Raw genomic sequence first — 8,341 nt, forward strand, 5'->3', positions numbered from 1 at the left:
GCTTCACCTTTGAAAGGATTCGCTTCCCCAGCGAACGCAAGTCCAAGCTCCTACCTCGAGCGGACAGTCCATTCAAGGTGTTACAATGCATCAACAACAATGCCTACAAGATTGACATACCACTCGACAAGCATTACGCGAGCGACACGTTCAACGTCGCCGACTTGGCCCCTTACCATGGTGATAAAGGTCACGATCCAAGAGCGGATCTTTCCCATGGGAGGGAGGGGGGAGATGGTGCGGAGCACTCTACGGTCCTCCCCGTGGACACTACACCAACTCCCCAAGTACCAGGTGGACCTATGACAAGAGCTCGCGCACGCGCCATTGAACATGAGGTGAACTCGCTCGTATGTGACATCCCTTTCCTTTCTCGTGAGACATGGCTACTACCTCAAACGGAGACATTTTGCGTGCTTAGGTACCAAGCGAACATCCATGAAGAATCTCAGAGCGAAGGACAAGTCCTCACAGAAGTGGAGCCGCGACATTGCTACATCGGCCAGACATTCGGCCAAGGCCTGGATATCTAGCGCCCCTAGACGAGGAAGATCCCGAAGGAATCGACGGCCAACGACTCTACAGCACCCGGACATCTAGCCAAGTCCTGGACATATGTCACCCCATCCACGAGTCGGACATCCGGCAAGGTCCTGGAAATCCAGCCAAGAGACACCAGAAGCCAAACCCAGTTTGGCCGGGCATCCGAAACCCCAATCTCGGGCCAGACATCCAGCCCCGAGTCGAACATCCGTAGCCTGCCTGCGACAGCTCGGGCCAAGGGCCGTGTAACCCTTCTCTCACCCCCTTATCTAGTCCTAGACTATAAATAGACGACCCCTCTTCCTTCCTAGGGTTAGCAAAGTATATTGAACTAAATTGAGAGAGCTTTGCTCTTTATACCTCCTAGAGGATCAAGCCCTCCTAAGGGAGAAGAATCCTCAAGATGACCAAGGCCTCCTAAGGGAGAAGGATCCCCATCATGGGATCACCAAGACCTCCCGTGGGAGAAGGATCTCTTGAGAACATCAAGCCCCCATCTCCATAGGCTTGGAGTACAGTGGAAGGAAACATAGCCTAATAGGACTCCTAGACCTAATACTAATACTCCTTAACAGTAGACGCCACGGAGGGCCTTGTGTTTGCTGTTCTTGCCAGCAAAGATGATGGTGCCGATGACCCTGATTTCGACGACAGAAAATCGCCATTTGATTGTGCCAGTGACCATTTGGTCAATTTCAACGAAGATGTCGCTGAGGCCCGTCATATAATTTGTGGCGCCGGTGTCGAGGTACCAGCCCTCTATTCGCTCATCGTCGCTTCTTGTACCGAGGTAGGCTTTCGCCTTCAGCTCATCTATGTGAAGAGGTGATGAGGACATGACTACCTTGGATATGACCAAAAATATTGCATATATGCATATTTGTCAGGTGATTTCTAGTGCAAACTATTCAATAATCTATTTATGTTATCCAGAACAAAAATACTTCACACACTTTTGTGTTTTGTTTAATTGCAGGTGTATGGGACATTTGTACAATTCACATATGAAGATAAGGAAGAAAGAGATGTTTATTTTCTGTCCAAAAAGTTCTCTCACGTCATTTTTGGCCCAAGAGAAGATAGAGTCCAAGTCTCTCACGTTCTGGATTCAGATTCGGACTGCACAGACATACCTGACTCAAAACGCACACAAGTCTTTCATACGGACTCCGAATTGGGTGATTCTTTTTTTGTTGGAAACTAGATTTCGTGCACTTTCTAACCCAATTGGAATCACCTTCAAATTCGTCCGGAGCGTTGAGTTGTGGACGAAACAATCTGATGCTGCAGCAGAATCCGAGTCAAACTACAAGTCCAAAGGTGTTACATCACCTCCACTTGGGCCCATTGGCCTTGTACGACCTAGATTTAGTTTTAGGCTGCCTTGGGACGTCCTCCCACCTCCTTGGCCGCCACCCCTTGCTCCTATATAAGTAGATCCATCTAGTAGCTTTTCCTTGGGATTTGTTTAGTTAAAAGTTAGCCAGTGCAACTTCGTGTACTTCGTTTGTGTCCAATGACCAGACCAAGACCGCTTACGGATCCCCACCATTATCAATACTTCATATATATTCGCAATATTCAGATTGCTTTATCATATTCTTGCTCGTTCTTCGATTGCTTGCAGGAATAGACCTTCGTGGTCAGGCTGACCGTGCTTCCGGCATCGTCAGTAACCTCAGGAGATTGGTTTAGCGATTGCTAAGGCGCAATGTCGTGCACATTTGTAGTCGGATCGTCAAAGTCGTGATAGAGGCAAAGGTGTCCCGTCTTTTGATGAGATGGCAGATTTTGCTTTGGTGGAAGTCGACTTTGACGATCCGACTACGAACGTGCGAGGACGTCGCGCCTTAGCAATCGCTAAACCAACTCCGAGAGGTTATTGACCACGCCGGAGCACGATCAACCTGACCACGAGGGTCTGTTTCCTGCGAGCAAACGAAGAATAAGCAAGAAACTAAGATTGCAATCCGGATATTGTGAATATAAGCTGAAAGCTTTATTGATCAAGATGGGGTTCTGTGACGCCTTTGTCTGGTCGTTGAACACAAACGAAGTACGCGAAGTTGCAGCTATGGCGAACTTTTAATCTAAACAAAACCCAAAGTCTAAACGATGCCCTAAGGGCTGTATATATGGAGGAAGAGGGGGGAATTTCGTGGCCCTTGGTGGAGGGGTCCGAAATCAACCCTATCTCTTGTTTCCCCACACATACGGACTCTAAAAATAGCCTATACTTATGTATTTCGAAATTACATGGGCCTGGCCCAATAATAAGGTGACGCAGCACCTAAAATAGCCTCGGGACGAAATTTATGAAGTGGCATCTTGTATATTTCGTCCAAGGCTTCATGCACCCATTATGGTGGCTTCAAAGTCCTGAAATCATCACTTGTAACTCCGTTCTTGTTCCCCTTGCGCATGCCATCATCTCCATGCTTGTTCTTGCTCCAATGTTCATCCTTCTCCAAGCTAGGCCCTTCATTTGTAAGCAAAACAAATGTATCCAATTTAGGCAACATCATATTCTCATGAACATTAGAATCATTACCAAGAAACGAAAGTACCTGGTAATTTAGTTGGCGTGCACGAGCTCTAGTAACTGGTCCAGTATGTATAGCAGCAGGGGCTGTGGGTGTAACAATTGTATTGATGTCCTCATCAGTCTACCAAGTAATAAGGAACATGCTTGCATAGGTACCACATCACAATCAACATAATCAGCATATGTAGAGATACTAAAATGCACACGAACAGTACGTGTTACCTTAACCTTGCCGCTGTTGTTGAACCATTGGATGTAGTAAGGATGTGGATGTGGTCTTGTGGTGAGAGAAAACTTCTCCACCATCTCCATGCTAGCCAAGTTGTTGCAGCTCCCTCCGTCTATTATGACGCGCACAGAACGTTCCTTCACAACTCCCTTGGTATGGAACAAATTGTGCCTCTGATTTTGCTCAGCTTGTGTGACCTGCACACTCAAAACACGTTGAGCAACTAAACATTCATACCTGTCAGCGTCTTCAGGAGCCATGTATTGCGTCTCATGATCAGAATCATCTCCACCTTGTTCTTCACGTGTAATAAGAGCCAATGTCTCCTCATCATAGTCACTAGCGGACTCATATCCACCATCCGCGGTAGCAATCATCACACGCGGAGATTTGCATTCCCTCGCATAATAATATCACTTGTGTGCCCTGTTGATGCCATGGAAGAAGAAGAACGCTGTGCAGGCCCCGCAGGTGCGCTCTTGGCAGATAATGGTGGTTGTGCCTGTTTTTTTGTATCACGGCTGGAGGTGGCACCGGATGGAGGTGCTGGTGCAGTTGAAGTAGAAGATGCACGTGGTGTCCATGATGAAGGTCGGCCTGCAGAAAAGTTAGTTCGCCCCAATGCTTGTCGATCCTGCACTTCACGTTCAGCTTTACAAGCAAGATGGAATAAACGAGTGATATTAGTATACTCCTTATAGTCTAGAATGGTCTGAATCTCTCTATTTAATCCACCCAGAAAACGTGCAAGCATAGCTTCATTCTCCTCAACAATACCACATCTAATCATGCCAGTTTGTAATTCCTGATAATATTCTTCTACAGAATTTTTCCTTTGTCTTAAACGCTGCAATTTTTGAAGCAATTCACGTTGATAATATGGTGGAACCCAACGCGTACGCATAGCAGTTTTCAAAGCAGCCCAAGTAGTTGGAATAGGATATAATCTACAATGTTCAAACCACCATACGCATGCAAAACTAGTGAAAGCACAAACAGCAGCAGCAACTCGTCTCTCCTCAGGATATTGTAAACATGTAAATCGTTGTTCAGTTTCTAACTCCCAAGTAAGATATATATCAGGAACATATCTACCCTCAAATGGTGGAATATTCAATTTCAGTTTAGGAATATGGACATCATCGCGTACCTGAGGTGGTGGTGCAGGCCTACCATTACGAATATATACCTGAGGTCGACCTGCTGGTGGTGGTACAGGTGGCTGCACGTAGTGATGATTTTGATCAACCTCATCCTCATAATCTCCCACATAATCATCCTCCTCCGCATCAGCAGCAGGAGCCACAGAAGTATCAACAGCAGCACCAACAGTTTGGCCAAACGCAAGAGGAACACGGCTTGCTCGGCGGAGGTCTGCTTCGCGACGTGGAGGTAGTCGTTGTTGTTGTTGTTGGAGAGGTGCGTTAGGTGCAGCGGGTGGTGGTGGTGGAAGACGCGCGAGCAATTCATTAAACTTGTTATCGAGCTTTGTTTCGAACGTCTTCTCAAGGCCAGTGATCTTCTCCATGGCCTCTTCAAAATTGTTCAGCACATCTTGCACCTGTTCAGTCATCATTTGCTGAAACTTATCATGAAGCTCCTTGTTCGATAAATTCTCCCAGTCAATCTCGTCGGCTTGTGATCCTGGCATGGTTAGAAGCAATAGAAACACACAAGAATATGATCCTACAGACTACTAAGAAGTGGTGGTGGTGTATCACAAATCCGTCAAGCAAATCTCAAATTCTTACCAGTTCTTACCCAGCAGCAGGCGGTGATCGGCAACCGTTGTAGTCAAAAACTCTCAAAGCTTGGATAGAGCGATTACCAGGGAGAGTCAAACACACGACGTAGATGTATGTGGAGCTGGGAAGGCTTATAGTATGGTAGCAAAAAGGGTCAGCAATAATCAATTCAGAGATGCAAAGTTGAATAAACGCTCAACGACGGTACTGTGCTGGTCCTAGGCTAGACTGTGCTAGAGACGCGAGCCTAGAACACCAACAAAATCACGGCGCGGCACGTAAACAAGGGAAAAGCACACTCTGAATTTTTTTTTTCGCTCTTTTTTTTTGCGCTGCTTTTTTTTTGCGCTGTTTTTTTTTTGCGAAAAATCACTATAATGGCGAGTGTCTCAAAACTCTTCTTAGCTCAAACTGACAGGATGGGCACGAAATTTTTTCGACCAATTTTTTTTTTTTGACTGCCCGGACCCAAAAACTGGAAACGGGTCAAAAAAAACTTCCTATAATGGCACCTGTCTCAAAACACTCAGAAACACCTAAAAATAGGATAGCCAGAATTTTTTTCGAAAAATGCGTTTTCGAAAAATTTTGGGCCTAAACGGAGCGTGGCTACCCGACTCCGGCAAGGAAACACGAATCGGAAACTAGATGGATCTCGAAAACAACCCTAATAATCAAGGAACTCGGATTGGTGGTGGATATATGGTGGTGGTATATGGCAGCGGTGGTGGTAGTATATGGATATGGATCGGTGGTGGTATATGGATACGGATTCGGAGCGGTAGTGGTGGATGGCAGGGGCGATGATGATGGCGCGGCGGCGGCGTGACAACTTATGACCAGAACTCGAAACTCTAAAAGACTAGACTCCAAGACCAGCAACTAGACACGACGATGCAACCGCAAATTCAACAAAGCAAAACCCTAAAAAGATTATGCAAAGGCTCAGATTGGTTCGGATATGATGAACTAACCCTAAATTTTTTTTTGTGGCTTTTTCGTGGACTGTAGGTATGAAGAACAGACTCGATCTAAACTACGAAAAACTGTAAAATCTCACCGAGCAACCTGGAAATCTGATACCACTTGATAGAGGCAAAGGTGTCCCGTCTTTCGATGAGATGGTGGATTTCGCTTTGGTGGAAGTCGACTTTGACGATCCGACTACGAACGTGCGAGGACGTCGCGCCTTAGCAATCGCTAAACCAACTCCGAGAGGTTATTAACCACGCCGGAGCACGATCAACCTGACCACGAGGGTCTGTTTCCTGCGAGCAAACGAAGAACAAGCAAGAAACTAAGATTGCAATCGGGATATTGCGAATATAAGATGAAAGCTTTATTGATCAAGGTGGGGTTCTGTGACGCCTTTGTCTGGTCGTTGAACACAAACGAAGTACGCGAAGTTGCAGCTATGGCGAACTTTTAATCTAAACAAAACCCAAAGTCTAAACGATGCCCTAAGGGCTGTATATATGGAGGAAGAGGGGGGAATTTCGTGGCCCTTGGTGGAGGGGTCCGAAATCAACCCTATCTCTTGTTTCCCCACACATACGGACTCTAAAAATAGCCTATACTTATGTATTTCGAAATTACATGGGCCTGGCCCAATAATAAGGTGACGCAGCACCTAAAATAGCCTCGGGACGAAATTTATGAAGTGGCATCTTGTATATTTCGTCCAAGGCTTCATGCACCCATTATCGTGGCTTCAAAGTCCTGAAATCATCACTTGTAACTCCGTTCTTGTTCCCCTTGCGCATGCCATCATCTCCATGCTTGTTCTTGCTCCAATGTTCATCCTTCTCCAAGCTAGGCCCTTCATTTGTAAGCAAAACAAATGTATCCAATTTAGGCAGCATCATATTCTCATGAACATTAGAATCATTACCAAGAAACGAAAGTACCTGGTAATTTAGTTGGCGTGCGCGAGCTCTAGTAATTGGTCCAGTATGTATAGCAGCAGGGCCTGTGGGTGTAACAATGGTATTGATGTCCTCATCATCCTCCCCTTCTTGAAATGAAGTCGTCCTCGACGGAAACTCATCTTCCTCACCCAAATAAGGCTTCAAATCTGCAATGTTAAAAGTGGGACTAACCCCAAAATCTGCAGGCAGCTCAAGTTTATATGCATTATCATTTATTTTCTCTAACACCTTAAAGGGACCATCAGCCCGTGGCATGGGCTTTGATTTGCGCAAATCAGGAAATCTATCCTTACGCAAATGTAACCAAACAAGATCTCCAGGTGCAAACACAACATGTTTTCTACCCTTATCTCCAGCAAGTTTATATTTGGCATTCATACGCTCAATGTTTTCCTTAGTTAACTCATGCATTTTTAAAATCAATTCAGCATGTTGTTTAGCATCAAAATTAACCTTCTCCGAAGATGGAAGAGGCAACAAATCAATAGGTGCACGAGGTAGGAAACCATACACAACTTCAAAAGGGCACATCTTAGTAGTAGAATGCAATGAACGATTATAAGCAAATTCACTATGAGGCAAGCATTCCTCCCACATTTTCTTATTACTCTTCAAAACAGCCCTAAGCATAGTAGACAATGTTCTATTGACTACTTCAGTTTGGCCATCAGTTTGGGGGTGACAAGTAGTACTAAAAAGCAGTTTAGTCCCCAACTTAGCCCATAAACATCTCCAAAAGTGGCTAAGAAATTTAGTATCACGATCTGAAACAATAGTATTTGGCACACCATGCAAGCGAATAATTTCACGAAAGAACAAATCAGCAACATTAACAGCATCATCACTTTTATGACATGGTATAAAGTGTGATGAGGACATCAATACAATTGTTACACCCACAGCCCCTGCTGCTATACATACTGGACCAATTACTAGAGCTCGTGCACGCCAACTAAATTACCAGGTACTTTCGTTTCTTGGTAATGATTCTAATGTTCATGAGAATATGATGCTGCCTAAATTGGATACATTTGTTTTGCTTACAAATGAAGGGCCTAGCTTGGAGAAGGATGAACATTGGAGCAAGAACAAGCATGGAGATGATGGCATGCGCAAGGGGAACAATAACGGAGTTACAAGTGATGATTTCAGGACTTTGAAGCCACCATAATGGGTGCATGAAGCCTTGGACGAAATATACAAGATGCCACTTCATAAATTTCGTCCCGAGGCTATTTTAGGTGCTGCGTCACCTTATTATTGGGCCAGGCCCATGTAATTTCGAAATACATAAGTATAGGCTATTTTTAGAGTCCGTATGTGTGGGGAAACAAGAGATAGGGTTGATTTC

This window comes from Triticum aestivum, chromosome 3A (assembly GCF_018294505.1).
Source record: "Triticum aestivum cultivar Chinese Spring chromosome 3A, IWGSC CS RefSeq v2.1, whole genome shotgun sequence".
In the NCBI taxonomy this organism is placed as follows: domain Eukaryota; kingdom Viridiplantae; phylum Streptophyta; class Magnoliopsida; order Poales; family Poaceae; genus Triticum; species Triticum aestivum.